Here is a 21,978-nt window from a genome sequence, read left to right as displayed (position 1 = left end):
AATTTGCGAGGAGCATCGATTGCATATACAGTGTGTCCCAAAAGTATAGATAATCTATATATTATTATTTTTTAAAATAATAAGTACAGTAGAGCGTCGTTTATCCGAATCAATTGGGGACTGGGGTGGTTCGGATAACTTATTTTTCGATAGCCGATTATGTACGAAAAAACCTATCCCATGTTGAAATTTTTCTCCGTTGCGTGTCGCTTTACGTTGAATTTTTGTCGATTTTAAGCCTAACGAGAATTTTTATAATAATAATCGTGGCTATTGTATCGTTAAAAATTATTTTTATTTTGTACAAACAAAATAAATATATAGTAAAATATAAAAACAAAAAATTATACTTTAGAAGTTAATCTAGTATCAAAAACGTTCGATTCAGCACGACACAGTCCGACTGGAAAGCTTTCGGTTAACCGACGTTTCGGTTGATCGGCTTTCGGATAAACGACTCTCTAGTGTATTTCTTAACAACGTGAGTGGTTATTATTATTCTTAATATATTTGTCAACTTGGACATTAATTATTAACAGGGCTGTTAAACTGTTGTTAAGTGTTTACGCAAAACTGAGCAAAAGTTCTTAAAGAAAACAGGCTTTTTTTAACAGGAAGCTCAATAAAGAAAGTCTGTTTTCTTTAAGAACTTTTGCTCAATTTTGCGTAAACACTTAATACCAGTTTAACAGTCCTGTTAATTATTAATGTCTAAGTTGACAAATATATTAAGAATTGAAATAAGGACACTAGCATAATGCAATGTTATATAATTGTTTTTACAATATTTGATAGTTACATAAAGTGTTACACACAAAATACTTGTTTTATGATGTTCCAAAAATACAGATAAATTTTAAACTTTGAGCAATAGTTCATAATATAAATTGATAAAAATTGTTTTAATATGAAATAGAACTGCCATTATGTTTAATGACTTCAAAAATGCGATTAGGCTAAAGTGACCAGATTTTAACATTTATGAAGTGGGACAAAATTGACGGGGGAGTAGTTGTTTTGTTGAAAAAATGTTCTAAGAGGAACAAAATTTTGTTATCAAAAAACGCAAAAATTGTATTGCATTATTTTTTTTTTAAACTTCAACATATGTAAAATTTACAAATATAATAAATATATATACTATTATAAATCTTTAAAAACCATTTATTCTTTAGCATATTTCTTAGTTGAGTGAATTTTTTTTAGTAGATTGCTGTCCTTTAAAATGTCATGAAATTTTTCGCAAGAATTTGTTAAATTATATTTCACACATAATATGGCCAAAGGCTCAATATTTAATTGTGTTTTACCAGATGTTCACACTAGGGTTTCTCATTTCCCTGTGTTTTGCTTGTTCTGGGATTCTGGGATAAAAGTAAACTGTTTCCTGGGAAATCCCAAGATAGAATTAATTATTTTTAAGATATACAAAATATCTTAGAATCAAATGATATAATTATTTTTTATTTTTTACAGTAATTTAATACGTTCTACAACCTCCAAAATCATATTAATAATGCTGTGTAAGATATATATTAAAAATTACCTTTAAATTACATAGAAATTTTTACAAAGAAAAAATTTATTAAAGTTTGCTGGAAACTGCACGCAAAAGAAAAGAAAAAAAAAACAAAATGCTTTGAATTTTAAAAATTTAAAAAAAAAACGAACTTAGATCAAACTTCTAACTTAGAAGGTAATTTTCGTTTTTTAAATAAAACATATAAAAATTTACAATAATATTTTATATTAAGATTTTAAAAAGCTACAATGGTCAATATTCGGATCACTCAATCTAATTCTTATTTTAGTAATGAAAAGTCTTGCTACTGAGAATGCCCTTTTCAATTCAATTGATGTGATTGGAATCATGTTTAATGATTTAAGGGAAGACAAATGTTGTGTGTTTTTCACATGTAGCCTGGAAGATTTCTAGTTTGTTTTTGAGGTTGTAGTACTTCTTTTGCTCTCTGGTATTCTTGATTTGTCTACCTTGACTGCTTTAATAGAAACATCATAGCCCAATAATTCAGCAGTTTGTTTGTCTTTCATAATCAGGTTTATGAAGAAAAACTTCATACTTGCAGACTTTGTATTCATTTGTATCCTTGCCTAATTTACACAACCTGATATTATGCAGTTATTGAAGCTACTGGGCATGGTTAAAAATTAAGACAGCATAAGCACAATTATTCCAGATATTACAGATTCTGACAAGTAAAGAATTTTGAGAGTCCTGCCACAAATAAGCCACATATTGATTATTGACCATTTGTGACATGCCATAACAAGCAAAAATTAAAAAAACTAATAAATAGGTTTAAAATTAATAAATACAAATGAATTCTGACAGTTTATGAGTTAATTATACTTTTTATTTGCAAAATTTCCTCAACCTTAACACAAAATAAGAAAAAAATGAATTTTTAAGAAATTTGCAGGATTTCCCGGGATAAGAAAAAATTTCCTGGGATATTTCCCAGGTTAAAAAACAACCGGGATCCCATTTGAGAAACCCTAGTCCACACTATTTACGGTAGAAAAAACACGTTCAGTAGCAGCATTAGTTCCTGGTAAGGACAGCGTGTATTCCACAATTTTTAATGCATCGTTATATGGAACATAATTTGTTTTAAAATGAAATATTTCTAACCATTTGTTCTCTGTTGAGATTTTTGCTACCTACGACAAGTACCGACAACAAACTATATTTTAACAATCATTTTAATCTTTCTGTATTTCTTTGTAAATAATAATACTAACTTGTATTACTCTTCCCCTGAATTTGCCTTGAGTGTCACTTTATTATTGTAATTTTTTTTATTATATAATGCTGTCGTAACCGAAATGAACCCAGCCCCACCACTAGCAATAGAATGATATAAACTGATGTGGTTACTCTCGCTAGTTGCTAGCTTTCTAAGGTGGCAACAGATGTGGTTACTCTGCACCATGTAACATGCAATGAACAAAATGTTTACTTGTTTAAACAGCCTGTGAACATGCGCTGCTCCATTACTGCAGCTGCATGCCCCAAACCATTTTCTGTTGATCTTTACCACCAACATGGAGGGTTTTGTCGGCGCAGCATTCTTTATTTCTGATGCACACCTTGGTACTGACAAGTGATATAAAATGATCTTTATGACTCTTAAACATAAGACATAAGTTTAAGTTTTTGTCAATTATGTGTCTTAATCTTTCCAAAACTCGGGACTTTTTTAAAATGCTGTGGGAAGCAGGACATCTGGTCACCTTAGATTAGGCATTGATTTAATTAAATTGTAAGATTTCTGGATCCGTTTGAAACCAGCACTCAATGATTTCTAGTTTAAGCTCTGAAACTGTCATAAAATGCCTGTTAGCATAAATTTTTAAAGCAAGAATGCACTCACAAGTTCAATTGGATTTATGTCTGGGCTTCTTGCTGACTACTTAGTTGTTGAGTGTGAACAATGAATACTGGCATTGTCCTGTTGAAAAGTCCAATCAGGTTCTCCAATTTTTTCTCCAATAGGTATTAAATTATTTTTTAGGGTTTTTTTTTAACTTTTTAGGTGTCTATCAGTTAAAATAAACTAAATTTGATAAATCATTAAATCCAAAGCAGTCCCACACCATAATAGAACTACCACCCTTTTGCCTGCTGAAAAACTGCATTCTTCTTTCCTAATTTCATGCCAGTAATTAGGCTATCCAAATTAAATTTCTTTTCATTACTGAAAAGAACTGAGGGCCATTGGTAATTCCACAATATGTGGTTTTTAGCCCACTGCATTGTTACCAATTTGTATTGTTTTGTTAGTTGTGGTTTTTTCATCATGGCAGTAAATTTCATATGTGGAATTGCTGAAATTCTTTGATAAACAGTGCTTTTTGATATTTTTAATTCGCTTTCAAACAAAATTTGATGAACTGATTTATTCTGTTGTGATGCAAAATGCACAATTCAATTATCATCCCTTTGAGAAGTGATTTTGGGTCTTCTTGATTGATGTTTAAAAGGTTTTGGTGATGATTTTCCCAAAATTTTATAAATTCCAGGAGTAGATCTGTTTATTAAAACAGCAATTTCCTTGACATGACAGCCTTCTGCTTTTGATTTCCATATTCTTGCAATTTCTTCCATACTAAACTCTCTTCCATGTTGCATTTTGGAAAGTTTTGATTCAACAGTCAAAGTTAGTGTTTCTTGATGTTATTTATTATTATATTTGTAATTTTAAGTTTCTTAATGTTGAAATTTTACAATTCTGTTTTATTATCTATACTTTTGGGACAGCAAAAAAACATTGTTGTTAAATTATTAATACAATGATCTTTAATTTTGAAATTATCAAAAATCAGTGTAAAGTAATTTGCATATACAAATGAAATCATGTACATTTCTCTTAAATTCCTAACAATTTTGAAAGGCAGAAAAATGTTGATTATCTATACTTTTGGGATATATACTGTACAAAGATATATTAAGAGAACAAGCCACTTTCTTGTTTTGTAGTGGCAGTTTTTAATTCGTTTGTAGGAGATGATGTGCAAGTAAATCAAATAACATCATCTAGAAAAATTATATATATAAAATTATGTAAAATCACGTACTTATTGGTTAAACCCCACATTTTACATGGCATATCGTGTTCTGATGTTGTGCCTTGTCGCATAGCGTCATTTTGCCTTAGGGTGCGACTATGCAGATGTAAGTGAGCTAATTTTCTGAGTGAACAAGTATGTGTGGCGAGAAGAGGTGATGATTTTTTATGCTCTCTGGTTGTTTCTTGCTCTCGTTTATTAAGACCACACAGACTAGAGCAAGCAACAGAGAGCATGAAATGTCATCACATATTCTTGCTTGGTTGGAAAATTTGTTTGCTCATGTCTGCATAGTCGCACCATTAGATTCAAAAAAGTATGCTATTGAAAAAATCCAGCAACGAGTTGTGTTACTTTTCAGGCAAAAAGTTAAAATTGTGTGTGGCATCATCTGTTATAAGATTTTATTTAAAAACTTTTTTATATTTCATTATTGCCACTTCATAATGGCAAAATACTTAATTTTCTGGGTAGAGATGAATTTTATAAAATATTTGAAATGCTAATAATGAATACAATTTTTATTAAGTTCATCCCCACTCCAGATACCACACAAGATCCTCCTCTATCTTCCCACCCTCTTGACCTTTAATTGCCAAACTTTAATAGCATCAAATACACAAATCTTTATGCAAAATTTCAGAAAATTTCAACAGAAGGCACAGAAAAGGCAAAGCAGGTGAACAAAATCATGCCCACATACACACAAACGTTCACTTATACAGGGAAAAAATCCCCATTTTTTTTTTTTACATTTCTCGATCTTGAAAGATCTTTTTGGATTCAAGGGACCTTGAAAGATCCCTTGAATCCAAAAAGATGAAATTCTTGGGAAGATCATATTTTGATTGATTGCCATACTTTTTCTCTGTTATATATAAACAGCCAGGAAAGTAATTTAAAATCAAAACTTTTTTGCAAACAACCAAAATGATTTTTCTAAAATAGTTTTTCCAATATTGTTACAACAAAAAAAAAAATATATTAAAAAAGTAAAAATTTCTTTCAAAATTAACCAAAATGATTATCCTAAATTATTACAATTATGTACATATAAATAAATAACAACTAACTCGTTATAAAGCTATACAACCACCAAAGCCGAATTATCGGGCTAGAGTCGGCTATAATAAATAATTAATAAGACAATTTGGCACTAGAGCTTGGCGTTAGGCACCATCTCTCACTAAAATTTAATAATTATAATTTAATTAAATTAAATAATTTGGAACTGGAAGAAAAGAAATCGGCCCGAAGCGGGACTCGAACCCGCAACTTCTGCTATCTGTGCAGACACGTTACCAGTCATATTTTGCGGGTTTTAAGTCCCGCTTTGGGCCGATTTCTTTTCTTCCAGTTCCAAATTATTTAATTTAATTAAATCATAATTATTAAATTTTAGTAAGAGATGGCACCTAACGCCAAGCTCTAGTGCCAAATTGTCTTATTAATTATTTATTATAGCCGACTCTAGCCCGATAATTCGACTTTGGTGGTTGTATATCTTTATAACGGGTTAGTTGTTATTTATTTATATCTATACGCCTTGCCGGGGTTGCGATGGCCAGTTGTGTGCCTTGGGAGGACGTGGGCACTTGATGTGTCCCCAGTTGGCATTGTAATGGCTGTCGATGGTCGTCGCGTTAGCTTATATATACTGGAAGAGGAGATTGGACCGAAGGTCCGGGTAGCGTAACTGGTAACGTGTCTGCACGGATAGCAGAAGTTGAGGGTTCGAGTCCCGCTTCGGGTCGATTTCTTTTCTTCCAGTTCCAAATTATTTAATTTAATTAAATTATAATTATTAAATTTTAGTAAGAGATGGTGCCTAACGCCAAGCTCTAGTGCCAAATTGTCTTATTAATTATTTATTATAGCTGACTCTAGCCCGATAATTCGGCTTTGGTGGTTGTATATACAATTATGTACTTTTAGTTAATTTTGTTATGTTAAAGCATTTACTTATTACTACTTGATCAACAATTTAAAATAATGCTACCTACTTTCTTTTGCTTTAGAATAACAATTTACATTTAAAAGTTGCAGGCAAAACATATATGACAACAATTTCTCAAGCTTTCAAAGCTCAAAAGGAATGATAGAACTAATCATTTATTTGTAATGTACTGTACATTCATTTGTTAGTCCTATGATAAAAATCATACCTACAAATTTAATGCTACTACTATGTATCTAGTGCCAGTGTGCAAGTCCTATTTTTTTTATCCTCATCAGAATTCCCTTGAATTGAGTTGGGATGGTATGAACATCTGACAATGTTGATTTTTGTGAAACCGTGTTGTATTATTCTTCGAAGTATTAAACACAAATTCGTGTTAATAACAACCACTTGGCTTTTTTCCACCTTTTATCCTCGAGTTTGTAATGTCCAAACTTACCGTATACAAGTGCCATACTGGGGGAAGAACTGGTATGTTATATACGTTTAAATGTTTATATAACTTGTCGGTAAAAACGCTGTATACATTATTTTATATTATTTTAGTTGACTGATGAGGGGCATAAGGCCCGAAACGTGTACCGTATCAACTAAATAAAGGTGGAAAAAAGCCAAATGGTTGTTATTAACACGAATTTGTGTTTGATACTTCATCTGACAATGTTGTTATATGCTAGTCTGTACAACTTTATTCCTCACTGGATGAGAAACTCATTATCAGAGTAACTTTGCAAATGTATGATCTTGCAATACTATAAATTCATATAAATATATAATACAAGTGTTAATTTGGCCATTGGAATTTGAAATTTTCCTTTTTCAATGTAATGTATTGTTCATTTTTTGTCATTTCATAGTTCAAATCAGGCACTTAATTGAGAATGTCTTTTGGTGCACCCTTGACAACTGTACCTGCATGCAGTTGCCCTGTATAAACTGTTTTGTTACAATTTCGTCTTTGCTTTTATCATGCTTAACATAACCATATTTTCTCAACATTTTATAAAATAAGATGATAATGTAATATAAAAATTGTTGCTCACTGAAAGTCACAAGCAACAATTTTTTTTATAAATCAGATTAATTTATTTTAGGAAAAACAAATACATCACATTATTTTTCAGACTTTTCTTTATTTTTTCACAGAGTCTCCACATTTTTGGATACATTTTTCCCACTGTTGTGGGAGCTTGAAAATTCCCTTATGATAGAACTCCATTCCAACACTATGAAAAAATTGACACACTGCTTTCTTGATGTCCTGCACTGTTTCATAGTGTGGGCCTCGTATGTTTTCCTGCAGAACACCAATAAGGTGATAATCAGAGGGTGCTAATTCCGGAACTTCTCACCTCATTTACTGAATTTCCTTTATGGTGTAAGGAGCAGTGTGTGGCCTTGTGTTGTCATGCTGCAGTATGATCTTCCCAGATTGTTTATCATGCACTACACAACAGAGTGTATGAAGTGTCATGATGTACCAAGCAGCATTAATGGTTTGCCCAAGTTCGAGAAATTCCATCCGAATCACCCCATCTGCATCCTAGAAAACAGAGCTCATAATAGAGCTCCATAGATAATCTTTGATGCATGGGTTTCCATCTTTAAATGTTTTACCCATCTTCTTACACTGCTGGCACCCATACACACATTTCCATATGCATGCTGAAGTTTCTGGTGAATTTCTGCAGTGGGGATTCGATCACAGCAAGCTGGCGAAATGAAACATCAGTTGCAGCTGTTTTGTATCACCTGTCTGTCACTATTTTCTATCACAGTTCTTCAATGATTACTACTACTCACCAAGTGCTAAATTGACAAGGAGTAACATTTCTAATTTGTTATTGGCTGCAGCCAGTGGAAGTTCTGACATCTATAGTGTCAATACTGAGACTAATATGGTTTTTGTGAATTGCATTTATGATAAGTCATTAAACTGTTATTTTTAACAATATCATTAATACTAAATGATCTGCTGGATTTTGTCAGGCTATATTATGGCTACATTTAATAACTGGATATAGAGTAATTTTGCTAAATGTAGCCATAATACAGCCCAATACAATCCAGCAGATCTTTTGGTATTAACATTAACTTAATATCACACTTTCCTTATGTCATCCAGTAAAAGTATTACCATAAACTAGACCAAAAACATTTGTTTCTAATAAAGTATTGCTGGAAGATGTAAGGAAGGTTTGATATTGATTAATGTTAGGATAATTCCAGCTTTGAACAAACATTACATCCTAATCTGTTGTACTAAATGGTTCCTCAGAACTGCCTAAAATATGTTTCATGGAACAGAATCAACAAATATAAAACAATTATTTGTTTGTATTTGGAAACTGAATAATTTAAGTGAAACATGAAATCGCTACTCTTGAGAGTATAGTAAATAAAATATTTCTAATCATTTGCAATTTATGTATTTGTCACAATTGTAAATCTCTTTATATAAAATAGAATATCCTTTTATCTATTCTCTACACACACCTAAACTTTTTGATCTATTTGCACGAAATTTTTTTATTCTTGCTCTTTGGTACCCTGCAAAAAATATTGGCTACCATCAAATGTTAACATTCTCTAAGGATAAGATTTTGTGATAAACACGTAACTATGGTAGGTTTAAATAACCAAACTTTTGATATGGTTTTCATTTTAATGGTTGTCCTTTTTGTCTTAGCAGCATTGGTCATAGCTACTAGTTACTTAAAAAAAAAAAAAAAAAAACAAATACTTCTCAAACTCAAAACTAATTCCATTATTCCTAGAAACTCATGGAAATCTTTATCAATAGTTCAAGTTCAAATTCAGACAGAAGTTTGCTGTTCTGTAAAAGGTCATACTCATAAAAGTTCAGAATGTGTTCATAGTTCTGATTAGAACTGTCACAGCATTTAGGGTAGAATGATTCCTAGTAGTTTCTCATTTAGAATAGTTTCAACCTATAACTATCTACCTCTAGTAAACAAGATGGAGGAGTGAAAAAAAATCAATAAGCAAAAGCATGGAGTGGATTGGAGTATAAATGAAATATATATTACTAGATTACTATCTACAATATTTTAATATATGCATTTTATAATGAGAAATAATTAATTATTACAAGATAAAATTCACTGAACTCTGACAAACTAACAACTAGCATTTTAAAAAGAAATTGATTTTTTGAAATTTATAGTCATTGTACAGTCTATTCATCTTAAAATAAATACCATCAAAGCAAATTCTAGTGTTACTCTGGCAAAATGCCATTGTCACAATGTTAATTCTCATGCAATAAAACAAACAAGAAGTTTACCAGAATTTGTCAAACCAAACAGTAAATTACTTTTACAACCTCCAAGAAATAACACTATTTAAAATAATGGTTGCTTTTAGCACTTTTTGATGTGAACAATAAGCAGTGTTACTGTAATAAATGTTCCATTTTGAGTAGAATAGATTTTCTTCTAGTAAGCAAAGACAGGTTTGACTTCAAATTGTAAACAATTCAAACATCTGTTTTAGCAGATTATAAAGTACCCAGAAAATAGGGGTTAAATTTAAGGATATCCATCCCTTTAAATGGATTTAGTTCCATGCACATATGTGCTAGTTTGCATATTGGGGAGTGCAAAGAGTGATGGCAGATTTGTGCCAAATTTGTGCCTTTTTTACTTTTTTGGTGCCAAAAATATTTTCTACTTTTCCAATCTTCAACAGAAAAAAAATCATGGATTTTGTTTAACTTTGTTTTGTTTAACCACTCTGATACACTGCTCCATACTTAAATGGTAAACATCATCCTTCTCATTTTGTTTGATTTGAAAATTGTTTAGAATATTAATTTGTTTAACTTTATTTAGTAAATTAATTCAAAATATAATGTAGAGATTTTAATCATTTATCAAGCCTCAACTCCTTAAATTATGCAGCCTTGACCTTGACCTTGAAAACCATTAATACTAATTTTAAATAAAGTGACTAATTACTGTTCCTCTAGCAATTCATATTAACATGAGTTGACTGTATAACATTTTAAAATCTGATCATTTTTTAAAAATATTTAAATGTTTTACTAATGTTAGAATAAACTTTGTTTAATTAGTTTATACATAAATGATAAAAATTCAATATTTTAAATTAAAGTTAATTATTAAATTTATCAAGAGATGACAGCTTAATCACCTGACACCCACAATGACTAGATATATACAGTTTGGCATGACTTAGATTGTTTCTTATTAGCTGTGCCATATTTTTTTCAGTTTCATATTGTTACCTGCTTGTCTGTGTTGAAATTCATTCACTAATTCATTTTGTGCATTAATTAATAACAAATAGATATTGAAACTGTTATTTAATTTATCTTGGTAAATTTATTCTTTATTTATAAATTAAGAATATTCTAAATGGGATTAATAATAATAATAATAATAATAATTAGCTTTTTTGTTGGTAGTCTGATTATACTATACTAATATTCATAGGTATTAGTATAGTATAATATATATCATACTAATATCCTAAGTACTAATACCCATAAAAAGAGAATAATCACACTTTGATTACTAATTTATTGACACACAAACTACTACTATTTAAGTCAAAATGCATTTCGATTGTACAGTCCTCTTCAGTTGGTTATAGTAAAGATGTAATAATTGCTAAAAACATACAGATTTAATAAGTATCAAATTGCAACTGTTGTTAAAACAATGTAATTCAACAACTCTACAGAATCCAACAACTTTTACAGAATACATACTATAAAATTTTTTAAAGAATAAGTGGCCAAATATAAACAACCCAAAATTTGTTCATCAGTGGTCCAGCATGCATTTCTTAATTCTCTAATATATAGATATTATGCAATATTCTTATGGGTTTCAGACATTCCTAATGCATGAAGTATATATCATTATATGGGTATAAATTACTTAAATTTAAGTACTGTTAAAAAGTTCAGCAATGAGTTGCTTAACTTTCCCAGCAACATTTAAAACTGCATATGTGGCACCATCTCTTATGATAGTTTCTTTTGGAATTAGCACAAAGTTGCTGTTGAGAACAAATCACACAGGAATGCATGTTTTTGATGGAAAAAGTAGGTTTATTTTCTATAATTTAGAAAAGATATGCATTTTGGGCTTAATGCTCCTCTTCAGTCCTAAAGATTATTATAGTGATAGCTGAAATAACTAATTAATAAAACCTTTCAGTGAAATAAGTAAAACTGTAGAAATAAAATTATTTTTGTTCAAGTGTATAAAACCATGGGCTTGTACTAGTAAAACTGTAAAAATAAATATAATCTTGTTAAAATGTGTAAAAAAATTTTGATGAAAAATGTAATAATCATAAAAACCTTAAAACCAATTAAAACTGGTTTAAAAAAATTGAATATACTAAATATCAAAGAAATAAAATACACTAAAAAATTTTATATTTGATATTAACAATATTAATTGTAATAAAGTTTAAATTATATTTTAATACATGCAAATTTTATCAAGGTTATAATTATTTATAAGCTTCTGTTACTTTTAAAAAAATTTTGTTTTTTCCAAATATTAAAAGAAAAAAATAATGAAAGGTTGTTGAGTGTTGAACACAAGATTGTGTTATTAATTAAACACTTGCTTTTTTCCCCATCTTTATTCAGTTGATACAGGTACTTAGCCCCTCATCAGTCAACTTAACAACAAAGAGTATATACAGTATTTTGAATATCACATCATACAAAGGTAAACTATATAGAAATTTGTCTAAACACATGTACATTTTTCCAGACATACCATTAAACTTGCTATGGATGCAAGGATGCATATACACCACAAGTTCAAATTCTTCCAACTAGGACAATAAAATGATTGCATCAACCTTAGAAAATCTACATACATCTAATTAAAACATAAAACAATATATAAATATACAAGCCTATATGGACATAAAATAAAGACGTATTAAGACAGATCCAATATTGGGTCTTACTTTTAAATATACGCAATATATTTTCCATCTTATCAAAATCGATGAATATATTTGGCTAAATTCTTTCATGTTTCCACCTTGGTACATCACAGAGTCGGAAAAACTTCTCTTAATCTACTGTAATATATTTTACATTCTATTTCTTGTTGGTCTATTACACATTATTGTGCTGGGTTGCTGTTTAACACTAATTTGCATATTCAACTATTTGCGACAGTAGGAATTTGCATAACTATTTGAATAGCCAAGAATAGCCAGACAAATAAAAAATTCTACAAAAGATTATACTTATCTTATTTTTAACCAATTTTTGCTTATTTTTACACTTAAATTTCTATTTATACAATTTTTGGAGTTTATAATAGCCACAAAATTTCTTTAAATTTTTTATTAAATGTATTATTCTCCTTATATAAAATTTTTGCATTAGCTTTATCTATATTACAATTATTTAGTAGGCAATGATCATGAAAGACAGAATTTAATCAATGATATTTCAAATCCACAATATGTTCTTTCAATCTTATATTTAACTTACGTTTTGTTTCACCTATATAGATACTGGCATTATTACAAGTACATGGAATTTCGTAGACTACATTCTTTGCTTCTTCTTTCGTCTCTCTATTTTGTTTTGTACATTTTTTGTTTTTTAATCTAGATTGCAGTTTTTCATATTTAGGTGCAATTTTTATATATACTTTTCGCATTTCTTTATTAATTTCTTTATATAAACCTTTTACATACGGGAAACTAATATATCTTATATCTGGGCCTTGTTTCTTCTGTTCATATTTTTTTCATTTATTTTTTTTCCCCCATGTACTAATTATTTGATTGGGGTATCCATCCAAAATAAATTTCCTTTTTAATTCATGTATATGTTTGGACATATTAGCAGACCTGCTGGTTCTAGTTTTAATTTTATTATATTCCATATTAAAGATGTTTTGTTTTATATATAAGGGTATATTGGAATCGTATTTAATAGTCGTATTAATATAACAAGGCTTTTTAAAAGGTTCGAATTCTATACTATTTACGTTCCTTTTAATTGTAATGTCTAAATAATTTATACTACTGTTGACAATGTCTTCTTCTTCTATCTTGAACTGAATTATTTTATGTATATTATTTATGAATAATTCTATCTGCTTAATTGTAATTTCTGAATTGTCGTATATAATTAGAATCTCATCAACATAAGGTTTATAAAATTTTACTCCTTGTATTTTATTAATCTTTTCGTCTATATCTATCATTACTATTTCAGCAAGTTTAGGTCCTATAACTGATCCCATACTGATACCTTCGTTTTGAGTATAATAGTTTCCATCAATTTCAAAATAGTTACTTCTAATTACTTCTATAAGAAAACTCTATTAGGTCAATTATTTCTGGTTCAACGTTTAATGCCAAGTGTTTAATTAATAACACAATCTTGTGTTCAGCACTCAATAAAACAGTAAAACACAGTTTCAGAAAACAAATGAAAGGTTGTGTTTAATGCAATTTTAGAGTTGTTATAGTATTATCAGAATAACTGCAAAGTCTTTAATGAAAATATACTATATGGAGAATGAAAAGTTTAAATTAAGCATAAGACTATATTTCTGTAAATGTAGATTTGTTATAAAAAATTTTTTATTAAAAATGCATGACTACAACTGTACTGAAAATGGAATTTGCATGTATGATTTATTTATTTTTTAATAATAAATAATGTCTGAACAATTTTGTAAATATTAATTCCATATTAAATTCATAATTATTTTTTTGCCAAAAGTTATTAAGTTTTTTAAACAATTAATTACAAATTATCATCAGATGAGTTAATTTACAATTTTTATTTACTCTTTTCACAGTTCTTCCAACTGTTAAATTGTCACTTGTTTGCTAAATCTGTAAATTTGTCATGAAGTCCAAGTATTCTTGTGCCTTTCCTGGTGGTTATTTGTTATAATTTATTTTGTATAGAAAAAATACCATGGAGAAAATATATCTGGTAAGCAAAGGTTTGATATATAAAGTATAATGTAATGTTTTTAAAATATTTTTGTTTGTTAGTAAAATATAACTGAAAAATATTTTGATGATAGCAATATTAAGATTTTATGAAATCAAGCTTTATTTATTTAATTTATTTTTTATAAATAAATTATTAAATCCCCTTTTTGAGAAAATAAATTAAAAAGAGAACTTTGATAAGTGGCCTTTACACACACGTGTTTGACTGTATAATTTACAAGTCATGTAGGTGCTTGTGCAAAAGCATTTATATGAAAGTAAGTCTAGAGTTAGTTACATAAGCATGTCTTATGGACTCAATTGTTCTCAAATTTACGCATACACATCTAACTGCAAGAAGCAACCATGACAGATTCTCATTGCTGGATGAGAGAATTTGTAACTGATTCTATAAAGACCATTCTTGCTTATGGTGTGTCAAAAGTAAGGAGTATTCCAACAAAAGTATGAAAAATGTGGCCAGCAAATGGCTACAACAGTATCTATATTCTTTCACTGAAGTTTAGTGGTGCTTTGTTTTATTTTTTGGCTATTAACTACTACACATATTCCAGCAATAAATAATCATGTCTGTGCTATTGCCAGCAATAGCACAGACATGATTATTTATTTGCACCTGTAACATGGCTGACTTGATTAGGCTGAGATTACATTTGAGGATGTGCCACCAAAACTTTTGAAATGTTTAATATTTCACATGTCATTCAGTTGGGTAAGAATATGCACTGTCTTGCATTACATGTCCACTCCTGCATGGTATCATTGGAAAGCACATAGGAAAGCACATGGGTAAAAGTGTGTTGTGTTTTTTCACTCTACATTCTTGAGTGTAATTATTTTACTTCCATCTCTACATGTGTGCAGGAATGGTCTGTTCAGTCGTGTATTTAAGAATGCACATATAAAGGCTTCTATTGAATTTTTCAGCAAGACAAGTGATTTTATCATAGGCTGACAGTTAAAGCTGAAAAATTTTATTGATTAAAGTGATTCAAAGAAAATATCCAGAATTAATAAATATAAAGTTTATTTTCTTAATAAAAAAAAATGTGTGCTAATATCATTCAAGGCTTCATTCTATATTTAATTAAAATATGAAATGAAATTTTTAAACTATATTTTTATTTCTATAGAGTATATTTAATTATGAAATATATAATATTGGAAAAATTCTGAAAAATAATTTGGCTATTTCTGTAATAGCAGATAAATGCAGATCTATATACAGAATATGCTATGCAAAATCTTTTTCCAATTTGTTAAGGTACAGTACTTGTGTGTGAATTACAGTACAGTACTTGTGTGTGAATTTATGTTTTATACATCATTTTGAAACTTATTTAATGTATATTAGTCTTACTGCATCTATTTTGGTGTTTAATTTTATTTAAAATACATTAATTAGAAGTGAAAATAAGCCTAATTTTGCTGTTACTATAGTGACAGTTCCCTTACCATTCCTGCTTGTGCATCAAATGAATGTAGGAATTATGCCACAACCACAGTTTCTGTTTGTATCATCATTAAAATAAATCATTAACATTTAGAAAAGTTTGTTTTTCTGTTTTTAATTGTGAGGCTACAAGGTACACAACAGGATATTGTTAAAGATAGGTGCCAATAACTGATTGTGTACCAATGCATGAATTTTCATATGCCTGGTTGTGGCATTCTCAATTTTCTTGGAGAAGAGTTGAATTGTTCTGAAGTTTTTCTATGAAATTTTTCAACTTCCTAAAGAAGTAAATGTCACTTGACACAATGATGTACACTTGGAAGGTATAACTTTTACAATCCAATTAGGCCTATAATTTGTATCCATAAAAGTAGACTTATACGTACTTATCCATGAAAGTAGATTGTACGTACATTGCATAAAAGGGGGCAATAGGCTAAGTGCATTGGATCTAAAAAGTCCATTATGCACCCCATGGGGGTTTTAGTCAGAAGTCTGATCTCTTAAAAGAAAGATAAGACTTCTAAAGGAAACCTGAGGGATTTCACTGGAACTCAATGAAGTGAAACCCAGATGAACAAGTCTACCTGAGTAGCAATCTGTACATTCACAAATGACATGCAGAGGTCTCTAGCAGATCCACAAAAGTGACAGGAGACTGAGATGGAGAGTTTCAGTTGGAAACACAGATTACATGCAAAGCTAGAATTATTATGGAAACATGTAAAACATACTGTATATTAGTACCTTTCACACATTTCCAGCAGCCACCTAATGTTGCAAAATCCTAAGTGCAAACATATTTTTGTCCCATTGTTTGGCCCTGGCCCAGTGGCCAGTTTTAGGCATTTCCATTGAAGATTTGCATTGGCTGTTGAACCTTTTTAAATATTCTGGAATTTTTTTTGAATATATTCAGTGTAACCTGTTTTAAACTTGTGCTGCAATTTTAATATTTCTAACTATTTGGAATTTTTGTTTAAAATTTTTCAATTTTAGTATTGGAAAGAATTTTAGTATTGGTATGACAGTCATTAATATCAGCGTTACATTTTGTTACATTGCCTAATCATTGGTTTTATTGATGTTGACTTTTTTGAGTATGGTTGCTGAAACATGTCTAGTTGGTCACCTCTGTAATGTAAATATGAATGTTCATCTTAAATTTTTTTTGAATTATCTTCATTATGAGAATTTAGTAATAGGTCTCCATAATTCAAAAGTTTTTTAATTATGAAATTGAACTAATAAATTCTCAAACTAAGACAGAACTCAACAAAGATAGAATTTAAGCTAAGCATTTATGGTTATATTATGAAATAAAAGGTAAATATAATTAGAATAGAAATAATTTAATTTCTATAGGAAAGATTAAAAATGAATAACGAACCTACTGGAACTGGTATAATAAAGAGAAAACAACACCTTTCTTAAATTCCAGCAGATGGGCTATCGTCTGCTTGGAAATCGTTCATTGGATAACGTAGGATTGTGATATTATATATAGTTTGTCAAGAATCTGCATTTTTTATCGTTTTTTCGGTACATCGTTTTTGCATAGTCTGCGCAATCACGAGAATTCTTTCCATTCTCGTGATTTTGTAAATTTGAATTTGGTTTGTTCTTTTTGTTTTTTTGTTCGAGTAACTGAAGAAGACTGATGAAATCAGTTGAAAACATTTTTATATAGTTAAACTTTTGCTGGAATTTAAGAAAGGTGTTGTTTTCTCTTTATTAATTTATTTTTGAACAGGATTAGTGAGATTGTTTTAAAAAAAAATTTTAAAGTAACTAAGGTAAATACTTTAATCAAATATTACTGGATTTTTTCAAACTATAATGCTGTTATATTTTTAATCAATTGTTAAGTAATAAGTTGTTAATAATTTATTTAGCAATTGATTTAAAACATATTGAAGTATAATTTTTTTCAGGCTGTAATAGAATTATAGCCCAAAATAATCTGATAATATATGATTAGCATATTTAACAAATGATTTTGGGTTTATTTTATTGTTTATATATATTTAAAATAATTTAATTATTTAATAAAGTTACACAGTTATTAAAATGTTAAGTTTGGTTTTACATTTCTTTAAATTAATGAGTTCATATATTTTTAAAAATTAAACTATTATTATTATTATTAATTATTATTATTTGCTTATTTTTTTTCATTTAGCCAACTTCCTGTTTAATCTGAATCTGCTAATTTATCTGTTCTATACTGCAGACATTATGGCAAAATCAAAGAGTGAGTAACATTTTTATCTTTGCATGTACAGCTTCATTTTTTTTGTGTCTGTATATGCATGTTTGTTTGTTTGTTTATTATTAATTCAGTTTGTTTAAACATTTCTTCCTATACCAAGTAAATCCATAAAAATTATCAAGCATGTTTGTTTGTTTATTATTAATTCAGTTTGTTTAAACATTTCTTCTTATATCAAGTAAATCCATAAAAATTATCAAGCATGTTTGTTTGTTATATTTTTGTTAATATTATTGTTATATCTATAGAATTACATGCAATAATTTACTGTCTTCCAAATCATCTGCTGAATGCTATGTATTTATATTTTAGATCATATTATGTATATTTATATTTATATGCAGATTAGTACATTTTACAAATAATTTCAGAGTTAGTAAAGTTATATTGTTAATCTAATAGAGATAATTGTAATGATAGTACCAAAATTTTGGGGATAACCATGGGTTATCTGTGTTTGAAAGATAATTTGAAAGGAAGTGTGGCTGTCAATTTTGAATTCCAATCACAAGTTAAAGTTGATTTACACTATGATTTTTTTTCCTAGATTTTTTTGTTTTTGAAATTACAGGCCTACAAAACATCAAGGTGAACACTTTTATTTTGTTACAACTTACATTTAATTGTCTTTCTCAGTTTGTCCACTTTTTGCATAATATAATCTCTTCACTCTGTGGCCAAGTCTTTAGAGCCTAATCTATCATCCCTTGGGAGACTTTTGTAATTTCTTCCCGAATCGCATGTTTTAATCCATTTAACTTGTGCACATTTTGTTTCTTTACTCTTTGTTTCAAGTAGCCCCAAAAGAAATGATCACAGGGAGCATCATCAGGGCTGTTTGGCAACCATTGTGAGGGTTTGATAAATGCAACTGTAGTCTTTGTTGTATGTGAAGGCACAGAGTCCTGATGAAATACAAAATTGCCATCTGGAACCAGTCTCTTGGCATCTGACTGCAAGAAAGGATAAAGGATTTTCTCAATGTAGTATTTTGATGATATTTTTGTCCCAGGTTCCATTAAAATGGGCTTTGTTACTCCCTTTGCTGAAATTTCAGCCCAAACCATAGCCCCTTGCAGATGAGATGCTTAAGTTGATTGTGGTGCTTCAGAGTGATTTTTGCCTCTTGCTAATGTAGCGGATCTTCCTTTTTCCTCCGAATTTAAGCTTAAAGAAGTTGTCAGTTGTGATAAACTTTTGCCTTTTTTTTTTTCTTTTTTTTTTTTTCAGCAGGTAGTAAAAGATCTGCAGCATATTTTCAACAACCACTGCTTTGCTCTTATCCTTGTCTGGATGCTCTCTGCTTACCACTTTTAATGTTCAAAATCTGTCCAATGAAAATGTATTGTCCTTTCATTCTTAAATTTTTCTGAACTTGTCTGAAGAACCACTCAACGTCTAAAAGAGTCCTAATTATCTCAACTGCTTCATTATTTATTTTCTTATTCACCATTTTGTCCTAGATAACTGTTCTGCACACATGCACTTGCTAGACTTTCTATGATTCAAACATCACCCACATCATTATGCAAATCACTTTTGTTATGTTACAATGTTCACTTAAGTGTTCACTTTGATTTTTTTGTAGACCTGTACATTTGTCTTATATTATTAGATTACAAACATGAAAAATTTAAACAAAAGAACATTAATGGTTCAAATGAATATTAAAATCATTGACTTGTGACAAAATTCTAAAAAATTGATGACACTCTTACAAAATTAAAATATTAAAACAAATGAAACTTCTGATGAAATTCTGTTTAAAAAGGTACAATATTTTGAACAAAATTAAACAGAAAATAATTTTAATTTCAATAAAAAAATTATGTTCTGTTTAATTTTTTCTGAGTTTATTTTATTATTATTACTAGACAAAGGAAATTAGTCATAATATAAAAATGATAAATCCTATTTATTTATTTTCTTAGTCATTTGAAAGAAATTTGTATAGAAAAATTTTCAAACATTTCTTTTCTAAAAAAATATGATGGAAAGGGTTTATAGGATAGTATATAAAGAAAAAAAGAAAGAAAGAAATTTTCTAAAGAAATGTTGAGAGAAAAGGTGATGAAATTTAATGACACCATGAATCTAAACACAAACATCAGAAATGTGGGACAATGCTGGGCAGCAATTTTTAATCATATTTTAAAATTTATTGACAAGACTATGTCTTGTTTATAAAATTGCGGTGCTGTCAATGGCTGGGCACCTTAGAGGTATGAAGGAGTACATATTACAATTGTAATTTGGCACATAGTATTAGGTGCCCAAATCATGCGCACATAAAAAAGACCAGACCTGTAGGTACTCGGGACCGAGAACTGAGTCAAAATAAAAATCAAAATGGCGGCACTCTTTCTATAAACAATTGCTAGTGCGAGATTTGGTCGTGTGTTGTTCATTGGGAAGTTAGAAATGCGAACGTTGCAAAATCGAATTTTGACAAATGAATCTTTGAAAAAACCTATTTACCTGTCCCATGTTATTCCCAACATATCTCTGGTCATAACCTGCTGACTTTGACCGGTTGACCCGAGATATCTCATTTCAGCATCAAAATGTTTTTGAAACTAGATGGCACTAGTTGTTATAATTTCATATTAAAACTAACTTCCAAAATATAAATTTTTTTTTGTTTTTACATTTATTAATATATTTCTTTTGTTTGTGCAAAATAAAAAAAATAATTTCAGACAATACGATAGCCATGATTATTTTTTTCAAAAATGGGAAATTTTTGTTAGGCAACAACAAAATTTCAACCTGGGGTGACACACAGTGAGAGCAATTTCAACATTGGATGGGTTAATTTCATCGAAAATGCCTTGTGGTTGTGGCCATGGCTGAGGACAGCGAAGTTTGAACAATTGCGTTCAAAACTAGCGATACCAAAGAAGATTGGAGAATGAGTATGAGACCCGCTGTGAGTGTTGAAGTGATCCTGCTTAGTAGTGAGTCTCCGAGACATAGTCTTGTCTCAAAAATGGCCTTGCCATTTTACTTCTATAATTTAATACATATGCTTTCCACTTTCAAATTAATAGTGTATTGCCCCTGTACATCACACTTTTCCTTTAGCAGTCGAATTGTGCCAGTTATCTCTCTCAGGAGAAAATTTTTGAATTGAAATAATGTGACTTCTGGTCAGAACTAGAAGTTTGTATATAGTTAATGAGAACCTCCTGCCCCAAATCTTTTCATGTCTTGTCTCTGCTTTCATTTAACTAACTCCACTTTCAAGATTAAGGAAAAACAGATGGACGACAGTGAATTTATAGGTCTACAATTTTTTAAATTGCAGCTCAATGAAAGGTTCTTTTTGTCAAAATAAAACATTTATCATCAAAATGTTTAAATAATTATGTTATCTTCTTAATATAATAGTAAGGATTTACAAATTCAGCACAGATTTAAGAAATAGTTAAGCATTTTGTTTTAAAACTAATTATTTAGGAGAATTTATTTTTTTATTTTTATTTTTTTAATCAAATCAGTTTATTTATTCACTTGATAAAAAAAATATTTATAATACAACATTCCAAACAATTTTTAGACATCACTACTTTAAATTGAATTACCATTTATTTAATTTACATCCTCATGTTTTTAAGTAATGAAATTTTAAACATATACATAATAACAGTAAGGACAATGTTTATAAAATTAAAAAAAAGAAGTAATGAA

The 21,978-nt window shown here is 29.3% G+C and overlaps 1 protein-coding gene across 1 annotated transcript in view; it reads left to right on the top strand.

Annotated features, from left to right (window-relative positions):
• Positions 1 to 21,978, top strand: part of LOC136979080 (R3H domain-containing protein 1-like) — a 218,230-nt gene that overhangs the window by 98,097 nt on the left and 98,155 nt on the right. Inside the window, exons 4-5 of the mRNA XM_067274992.1 lie at positions 14,398 to 14,537; positions 18,199 to 18,270. The gene's annotated coding sequence lies outside the window, so the exon portion shown is untranslated. The remainder of the gene's footprint in view (positions 1 to 14,397; positions 14,538 to 18,198; positions 18,271 to 21,978) is intronic.

The sequence above is a fragment of the Centruroides vittatus genome, unplaced genomic scaffold (assembly GCF_030686945.1).
Source record: "Centruroides vittatus isolate TY-2023 unplaced genomic scaffold, ASM3068694v2 contig_1154, whole genome shotgun sequence".
Lineage (NCBI taxonomy): Eukaryota > Metazoa > Arthropoda > Arachnida > Scorpiones > Buthidae > Centruroides > Centruroides vittatus.
Note: the sequence above shows the minus strand (reverse complement) of the source record. Positions and strands in the feature narration are given on the sequence as shown.